Source organism: Herpailurus yagouaroundi, unplaced genomic scaffold, assembly GCF_014898765.1.
Source record: "Herpailurus yagouaroundi ecotype Mexico unplaced genomic scaffold, PumYag 28, whole genome shotgun sequence".
NCBI classification, from domain to species: domain Eukaryota; kingdom Metazoa; phylum Chordata; class Mammalia; order Carnivora; family Felidae; genus Herpailurus; species Herpailurus yagouaroundi.
This window is the reverse complement of record NW_024412376.1, coordinates 162801924-162811424: the sequence shown is the minus strand read 5'-3', so window position 1 is coordinate 162811424 and position 9501 is coordinate 162801924. Positions and strand designations below refer to the sequence as shown.

The window sequence follows — 9501 nt, the reverse complement described above, 5'->3', positions numbered from 1 at the left end:
TGGGACCAAGCATTCTAAATCCCCAAACATCTAAAGCAGACATTCTAGGGTGGCACCGCTCTGAGGCCGACATGCGGAGGGCGCCGTCCAAAGGTCCGCAAGCCGTGCAAGGCCCACAGTGGACTCCGAGACCCGCCTGTGGATCGGGAAGGGACACACGGCTAGCCACAGACCGGCCTGCTCACCATAATCACGCCGAAGTATGCATGAACCCAGCTGAGCAATTATGAATAATTAAATCAATTAGAGACAGTCTAGCACCAGGGATTACGGCCGCTCGGGTGTGGGCCTCCGTAATATTTTAACAGTAAATGCAAGAGCCCCAGAGAGGTCTGGCAGAAAAAGGCGAACAAAAGCGTGTCCACATGCCAAGCCATGTTGCTTGGTGACCCTTCTCCACGGCATCGGCGGCCTTCCCAAGGAAAACAATGGTAATGAAATGCCAATAAAATATTTTGGGGGCAAGTATGAAAGCTTCAAAATGAGTTAATTAAAAACGGATAAAACATGAGTCTCTGCAAGTATGTTGAGTAAATTCAGTGCTTGGAATTTGACGGAAGGAAAAGGTTTTCCAGCATGAAGCAGAGCTCTTTTAAAGGGGCAGGGCTGGGCCGGTGGGTCGTTATCTTCTAAAACCAACCTCTGGCTGCTCGCGCTGCAGAAGGAAGCTCAGAGGGGGTAGATAGAGTAAGGCAGGAACGGCCGGCTGTCCGTGTTGCCACAGACCGGCCAGTGCACCTCTTTTAAGGTTGTCTGGGGAGCGGGTGACTTGGAAGCCCGTTTTGGGCCTGCGCAGGGAACAAGGTAGTCGGAGAACATGTGCACCTGCGAGGCGCTGGCCGAGCAAAACCTTGACCCCCGTTTACTCTTGCTCGGCACAGAGTAAGCACCCATAAAAACCCAACAAGGGGCGGGGGGAGTGAGAGAATGAGGCGCTGTTGTGAGTCAGTTCTCTCGAAGGGGACCAAGCGGTCCAGATGGAGGAAGTGAGCCCCAAACCGAGGGCGGCTTTCTTGCACTTTCTTCTGGTGGAGGGGGGCTCCCTCTCTGCCGCTCCGTTGGCTTGAGTGCTGCTCCCAGAGGTATCGCCTCCCCAGTCCCACTGTCCCAGTAGCCTGCACAGGGCGGGGATCTCACTGGTTAACTGCGGACAGCTAGGGGATAATCGGGGGTATGGCGGATCTAATGAAACCCACAGGAACATAATCTCTTTTCTGTTTTCTCAGTGTCTTGAGCCAAAGGCGTAAACACAACCAACTTTGGCCCAGCAGAGAGATTTGAACGGAGCCCTCCCGGCGGCACAGGACAAATACGTCTTCTGAGGGACGACGCGCCCAGATTTGCTGACCAGAGCATCCGTGTTATTGGAGGAAAGCCCGGGAGAGCCAAGTGTCATCTCGAACGTGCTGAATCTAGCTCCGCGCTTACAAGGGTGAGAAGCAGCCGTGCCCTCCACCCTCTGGTCTTCCGAGGTACCAGTTAACACACAGCATTCGCTCCTCTCTGGGCCAACTTGGATGTGAGCACCCTCGTGTTGTAGATGAGGCCGCTGACCCTCGGAGAGGTCAAGGTCCCCGTAAAAGGGCAGGCCAAGATGCCATCCCCTGTCTTTGTGGCTCCAAAGCCCACGCACGTAGCTCCTGCCCGAGGCCGCTTCTCGGCACAGGTGTGGAGAATATTGCGCTAATATCCCGGAGGATAAACGTACCCCCCAGTGACATGCTCCCCCAATTGAATGAGTTCAGGGTCCTCGTCTGGAATCCTAGAGGGTCGCCCCTCCCCCACGCACACCTGATTTTTCCCAAATCCCAGTGATCTGGACGTGAGATTTCCCAAGCCTTAATACTCTGAAGGGCAGGGGACCGTCATTGTCATTAGCCCTCACGTGGCACCAGCTCCCTACCCCCATCATCGGCTCCACTGGCGCACTGAGATTCCGGCCCCGAGGGGCCTTGAGAGGGCCCCCCAGCGCTTGTGAGAGTCTCGAGGGGACGTCTCGGGGTCAAGTGCTCTGCCTGCGGCTGTGCTAAAGGTCACCTCACCCACGTCTGCGTCTCTGTGTCCATTAGCGGTTCCGGCCCATCCTCTCAATGTCACCACTGAAGCCGTCGGTTCCCAAGGTCGCCACACAGAGGGTGCTCCGCGGTGAGATCCGGAGCAGGGGGGGGACAGCCTCCCTCCCGCTGTGGGCCACACTGCAGCGCGGCCCCGACCCTTCTGGAAAGGCCGTCCTCTCTCGGAACCTGCACGTGGGTCTGTCGAGGGGGTGGATTTGAGCGAAGCTGCAACGTCCTGGTCACTCTCTTCTAGGGACCTGGGCTTTGTCACTGGATAATTTTCTGCCAGCTGCCACCCACGAATAAGCAAATAATGGCTCATCGAGCGCATTCTCCCACGGCAGGCTCCTCAGCCGGCCGGACACCAGCCTCAGCATGTTCCTCAACCATGTGCCAGACGCGCGCAGAGAGGTTTGCCCACCACCAGTGGACACCCTGTGGGCCCGTGCTGAGATCCTTCCTGCTCACGCGTGACACTTGGCAGAATGTCCTTGGTTCATGTTAAGCATGGTATTAAAACATCCTTTTTTTTAAAAAAAGTTTATTTATTCATCAAGAGAGAGAGGGAGCTCAAGCGTGAGCAAGGGAGGAACGGGGGCGGGGGGAGGGGCGGGAATCCCAAACAGGCTCCAAGCTGTCAGCACAGAGCCCGACGCGGGGCTCGATCCCATGAACCGTGAGATCATGACCTGAGCAGAAACCAAGAGTCGGACGCCCAACCGATTGAGACACCCAGGTACCCCCAAAGACACCCTTGGTTTTTTTTTTTTTTATTTTTTTAAGGTCGATTCATATTTCAGAGACAGAGAGAGACAAAGCATGAGAGGCGGAGGGGCAGAGAGAGAGGGCGACACAGAACCCGAAGCAGGCTCCAGGCTCCGAGCTGTCAGCACGGAGCCCGACTCGGGGCTCGAACCCACAAATCGTGAGATCATGACCAGAGCTGAAGTCGGACGCTTAACCGACTGAGCCACCCGGGCGCCCCCGGACACCCTCACGGCTGTAAAGAAGAACAGAGGCTTCTTGGCCGTGAGTTTGAAATCTGGCGTATGACGAGCTGCCTTGCCCTCCTCCAGCTCAACCGCTGCTGACAGGCAGGCAGATCAAAGCTCCCTTTGGGGTCTGGGGTTGGAAGCGAGTGCACTGTACCCGTTTAATTTGGTGGGTCCGAGGCTCCGAGTGGCTCTCCTGCGGCACAGCAGAGGGAGGACTCTCTTCCCCATTCTCATGGCAAACAGGGGAATGAAAGGGCGGAAAGGAGACCCCAGGCTGGCAAGCTTCCCCAAGGGCACTGTGCCCCTGCTGCCCGAGGGAGCGGGCGATCCGCCGTCAGGGCCGTGCGATCCCACTGAAGCCTTGCTAAGCCCCGTGAGTCATGAAAGGCGTCACTATTTTATCAGGAACACCGTGGAATCAGGGAATTTAAGGTGCCGTGTCTTTATTTGGTTTGCCCCCACGTGACAGCAGGGAGAGGGCAAATCCCAAGTCCACATTCTTGCAAATGCGGCCAGTTCCCTGCTGTGCTTTGCAGAGCTCCGGGGAGGGGCCCGGGGAGGGGGAGGCCCGAGAGGACAGAGCTTGGGGTCCACCAGCTCAGCTCTGTACCTTCCTGCTTTGTAAACGGTAAGGTCTGGGTACAAGAAGGTTCTAGCGCCTGACGGAGAGGTCTGAAAATGCCACCACACAGTGTCACTGGCAGATCGCCGTAAATAACCCCAGGCAGGGCAACAGACGAGGCAGCCAAGCCCTTTGCTGAAGGAAAAGGAAAACGCAGATCCCATTTTCCCAGGGTACGACAATGCCACACTGGCCTCCTGACAGTCCCAAGAGAGCAACAGCTCCGGGAACAGGAATGTTCCTTGCGTCTGATTTGCTCACGTGCCTCTGAGCCCTCGGCCCGTCCTGGCTCCAATCTGCCTGGGTGACTTTGATCAAGTCACTTCTCCTCTCTGGGCCTCAGTTTCCCCACGCGCATCATGAGGGGGTGGACTGCATGGCTGGCGGTCTCCCCGCAAGCTCGGCCATCCTAACCCTCCGTTCGCCAGGGTCCTCTTCCTGCCACCCCCTTGTCACCCTCTCCGGGCCCTGCCTCGGTCTCCAGGGGCCTCCAGCACCCCCACCTCCGGCCAGAGCCCCTACAAATCCAGACTTCCCCTCCTCCCCCGCCTTTCCCCTACAAGGCCACCGCAGAAAGCAGCAATGTGGACAGAAAGCAAGGATGTTTTAATTTACTCGATTAAATCGCCATGTGGACAGAGGCTCGCAAAGGAATCTGCTCTACAGAACTTTTCGTTTAATAGAATTAGTTGAAACCAGATCGGCCAAGCCCCCGTTCCTGCAGGCCATCTGCCCAGACAGGGAAACGGCTTCCCTAAATAGAACCCCATGCTGCCGGGAGCCTCCTCGAAACGGCCGGCAGGGAGCTGCCCCCCTGCACCCTCCTGTCTGTTCAAATGGGTTCAAAGTCCTTCCCTTTGGGGCCAGCCGGGCCGGCAGAGCTCACGACCACTTTCAGCCGAGGCTTGGGAACTATAATCGGACTCACGTTCGGCTCCACCTGCCGAGGACCCCTGCCAAAATCGGGGGCTGCACCAAAGCAACGCCAACACAGCGCTTCTAATCCAGAAAAGAGGTCTGTCAAGCCGCTCGCCTGAGCGCTTTAAGACAATTAGATAAACTAACATTTACTCAGCACGTCAGGGTCTCCCGGGAAGCTTCCCACAGGTTTTATTTAATCCTGGTGACAAGCCTGCAGTCAGGCTCTTTGCCATCCTTTTGCAGATGAGGATCTGAGAAGTTTAGTGACTTGCCCGGGGCCACACAGCCAGGAGCCGGGACCCAGATGCCAGGCATACCCTAACGTCACGCAGGCTGCCATCGCAGTGCCTGGCCCCGGGGGACCGCTGCTGTTCTGCCCTCCTGTGCACTTGAGCCCGGAGCAGCTGGTTCGAACCCCACCCCTGCCCATACTAGGTATGTGGCTTTGGGGGAAGCCACTGAACCTCTCGTTCTCAGTTTTCTCGCCTGTGGAATAAGAGAGAGAAATGATACCCTGTCTCGGGATCAAAGGAGCCGATGGGTGGGACACTGCCGGGCACACCCAAGCTGGGGATCCCAGGTGTGGCATCATTCCTACAGAGCAAGTCGGTGCCCAAGACCCTCAAGGAGGAGGCCGCGCCATTTAGAGCAGGGGCTAACAGACTCCGGCCCACAGGGCAAATGCGGCCCCTCTGTGTTTCTAAATAAAGTTTTATTGGAACACTGCCATCCCCATCAGTTTCCATCCTGTCTATGCCTGTTGTAACAGAAACCGCACGGCCCACAAAGCCTAACCTATTTACCATCTGGCCCTTTACAGAGAGCGTTTGGCGACCCCTGATTTAGAGCAAGAGGGCCGCAAGAGGGCCGCACAGTGGCACCACGCCCACCCCCCCACCCCGCCACCCCCAAAGCGGCTGAGCAAAGGTGGGGGAGCAGAGAGGAAGTTGCTTAGGGAACATTTTATCCTAATTGTTAATGAGCTTGCTTCACCTCCCAGGGCCCCACTGCCTGATCCTCGAGAATGGCTCGGGTCTCACGTGTTTTGATGTGGCATTCCTGTTTAAAAAAGAAATGATTAATGTCCCCTGATTAGTCTGTCTTGAGGAGTTTAAAAGAAGGGAGGTGAGGGGGAATAAATTGCTCTGTTATCAACGGGCCACTTTATAAGTCTGGGACTTCCACGGCAGGGAGTGGCTGCTGTATGGGATTGATACACACAGAGATTTATAAGGTCAAGTTTTATGAGCCTACAGATTCTCGTGGTGTATTACCACATCCTTATTACAAGCTCATGCTGCTGTCCAGTTAAAGCAACGGAGCTAATATATTACTCCTGCCTGCCTGAGCCTCAGACTTGAAGGAAACAGTGCACATAAAATACTGCCTTTGGGAATCGACCGCGTCCTGGTTTTTTCTGCACAAGTGACTTTGGGTGTTTTCTTGCCTCTCCCTAACCCACAGGCTGAACCACCCCTTGGGGGTGGCCCTGGCGGGATACCGCTGCAATAGCAGGGGACAGCTTTGGGCACCTTTTGCAGACACTGCCCGGAAGAGATGTCTCTTCACCGCGGTGGTGCTAACAGGGTCATAAATTGAGGCTGGGTCGTTTGTCTTTGGGCCCAGGCTGTTTTAATGGAAAGGGGGAAGTTGGCCTGAACCACGACGGGCCCGGGCTGGTATAGCGTCCGTCCCCTCGGCTCCGGCCTCTTGAGCCTTGCCCTGGGGAGAGCCTGGCCAGGAGCGCAGCTCCAGGGAGCAGACGCAAAGGCGCTTTACGATCATTCCAGGCCAGGCAGCAGGGCCTCGCGATCTGGTGGGAGAGTGGGAGGGGTCCGGGCCCCACCTCCAAGACCCAGTCCCTATCTGATACAGACAACAGTAGGATGATCCCTGGTCCAAATGCGCTCGCTTGCTCCCCTTTGGAATAAACGAACTGATCTACACACACCCCCCCACACACTCACATACCCCTACCTGGTTCTGAAGCCAAAGCAGACGCTGATGACTGGCTGCGATCCTGCCCGAGAGTCTGTGGTCCCCAGACTGTGAGATCCCGCCAGATCCTCCATCCTCCCCGGGCCCCACCGATGCCACCCTGGTGCTGTCAGAACCCGGGTCCGGCAAAATCCTAGGCTCTCACCCCATGCCAGTGGCCAACAGCAGACGGGTACTAACCAGCATCACCAAGCGCTTGCCCACTCCGCTCCCACCGCTTCGTGACCACAGGCAGGTCACAGCCCCTCTCTGGGCCTCATTTCTGCCTCCCTGAAATAAGGGTGCACTTCTAGAAAGCAATCCGGCCATCTGTACAAAGAGCCTTGGGTGATGTCGATTGTGGAATTCTCCTCAAAAGCTGTCTTACGTAATAACCGGATATTCGGACAAAGATCAGAATAAAAGTGTCCATGATGACATTATTTATATTAGACTTTTAGAGGTAACATAAATGTCCGACCACGGGGACTGCTTAAACAAACTTAGGGTCATCTAGTCAACGGAATGCTAAGCGTTCCTTAAATATTTATCTTTGTAATGAATTTGTAATTGACACGAAAAAAGCACGCTGTAATGCCCGTGGATAAGGCAGACACAAGGGCTGCCCCAACACTGACCTTGCAAAGCTGGAGCCCAGCTACCAGAAGTCAAGGCTCCTCCCCGCTGTCCCGCCAGGGCCACGAGGGATAGCTGCGGATCCACCCAGACACTCAGTCCAGTCTTGTCCCCATTGTGTCAGTCAGGAGATAAGTGAAGTGGAGCCTAGAACCTTCCGTGGACACGAGGAGCTGGCTGTCGCGTTCAGCTTGGGGAAGAGCCCGCATGCAACGAAACGCTAAAGCACCCAGGGGGACACGGCCCCTTTTCGCCCCCCCCTCGGGGGGGGGGTTTGTGGGGGGGGGGGGGGGGGCGCAGCCAGCATGGGGCGTGGTTGCTCCCATCAGTCGCGACCCCGCAGACTAGTGAGGAGGTCAGCGGGCCTCACCCCAGCTGTCTCCGTGACACCCTGGTGGGGGGGGGGGGGCGGTCTGCCATCGCATTCACTGGGGTTCAGCCGGGAAACAGAGCTACCAGAGGTACTGGGACAGGGGAGGAGACGGAATGCGGGGACAGGACCATACACGAATGAGGACAGAGCCCGGAGGGGGTCTGGAAGGGGATCAGAGACGCAGTGAGCACTAGTGTGGCCGCACAGCTGTGCGGCAGAAAGACCCCAGAGGCCACGTGCATTTGGGTGCCGAGCTGGACGTGGAAAGGGAAGAGGGCTGGGGAGCCCGCCTCCCCCAGAGCATCTGCTGAGCCTGTGGAACCGCCTTGCAGGCCTGCAGCCAAGCCCCTGATGGTGGGCTTGCGCCACTGTTGGCCAGCAGGGCCAGTAGGCGGGAGGACGAGCTGGACGGGGGATGGGGGACAGCAGGGACAGGCTGGGACCCACCGCATACCTCTGAGCTGTCACCCCCGGCAAGTATACACCGTCCAGGCACCGTGACCTTTGGGTATCGGTGGCCCCTATTTTGCTTCCGTCTTCCACAAGGCCAAGCCGGCAACGCACATTTCAGCACAACCATGATCCCACAGACGACTGAGGCACAGAGAGGTGGTGTGAGTCGCCCAAGACCACACAGCACGCCTGTGCTGGCCGGACTTGACCCCAGGCAAGTCCATCGCACAGTGTCCGAGGCCCGTGCACAGTGAGGTCACGCTCCTCTGTGCCCGTGACGTGGAACGCTCACCTGGGCTAGCCGCATTTACTGGTGACCTTTGACTCAATCCCTCAGTGCAGGGTTAGGGAAGGGCTGGGGAAGGGAGGTGTCAGGGTGGGGGCAGGGAGTAGCGGTCGTGCAGACCTTCTGGAGTATCAGGCCCTGCACCCGACACTACTGGCGTGACGGAGGGAACGGGCACCGGGTGCTTTCCGGCTGGGATGACATGAAGCCCTCGTAGCACTTCTACCCGGCAGGCACTATTATGAGTCCCCCTGTACAGGTGGAGAAACCGAGGGCACAGGCCGTCGGTTACAGACTAGCAGCTGGCAGGGCTGAGATTCAAACCAAGGCGGCCCGGCTGCGGAGCCCTCTGCGACGTTCCCACGGCGCCCCACAACGGTGCGTGTGCCGAGATTTTCTCTCCCTCTGCCTCAGTCCCCAGGGGATCTGCTGCAGTTATGAAGCAAGCCGAGCCTGCCACAGGCCTGGTGGCTCTCCAAGCAGCCCTTTCACGCAGTGCCGTGGGGACTCAGCCAGCTTCCAGGGGGGTGTCTCTGGGCTTCTCTGGGCGAGAGCGCAGCAGCAGGGAGGTTACTCCTGGGCCCCCCGGGGAAGGGGGGCGTGGCTCGGGGCGTGGCCTCCTTCCACTCCTGCTCTATTGGCCAGCACCAGTCACGTGGCCGCGCGCCCACAGGCCCGCGGGGGGCTGGGAGTAGGGTGCCAAGTACCTACCAAGGAGAAGGAGTGGGGTGTTGGTAAGGATTCCCACAGTCCGCCTTTTCTGGAAACCAGGTATTCTATAAACGGCTCGCCTCAAACCGAGAGCAGAGTCTCCCTCCCCCACCAAGGGAGAGAACTCCCAAAGTTCAGAGGCCCCACCATGTCTTTCCGCCTGGGGCCAGGGAGCTCCCATCCCGTCCTCCAGAGACGAGCGTCTCTCCTAAACCTGCTCCCTCCTCCCTGGCAGTGCCCAGGCAGGCTTGGCTGCCCCCTCTTGCTCTGGCTCAGAGAGTTGCCCAGCTTTGAAAAATGGACTGGATGCCAAGGTCAAGCCAGGGTGACCCCCAGGACCGGAAGGGCTGTGCATCTGGTAGTTGATGATGCACAGGCTGACCCCTTCTCGGTGCCTCTCTTTGTTCCTCTGTGCCCCAGGCCCCGCTCCTCCCACCTCGGGCCTCCCCATGCAAAGGCCCGATTTCCCA

The 9501-nt window shown here is 57.8% G+C and overlaps 1 long non-coding RNA gene across 1 annotated transcript; it reads left to right on the top strand.

The window, feature by feature from the left end:
- Positions 1-1233: 1233 nt before the first annotated feature.
- On the top strand, positions 1234-2588 carry LOC121034247 (uncharacterized). Its single transcript, XR_005792367.1, has 2 exons — positions 1234-1432; positions 2311-2588. It is a non-coding gene; the product is annotated as an uncharacterized LOC121034247 (long non-coding RNA).
- The last annotated feature ends 6913 nt before the right edge of the window (positions 2589-9501 follow it).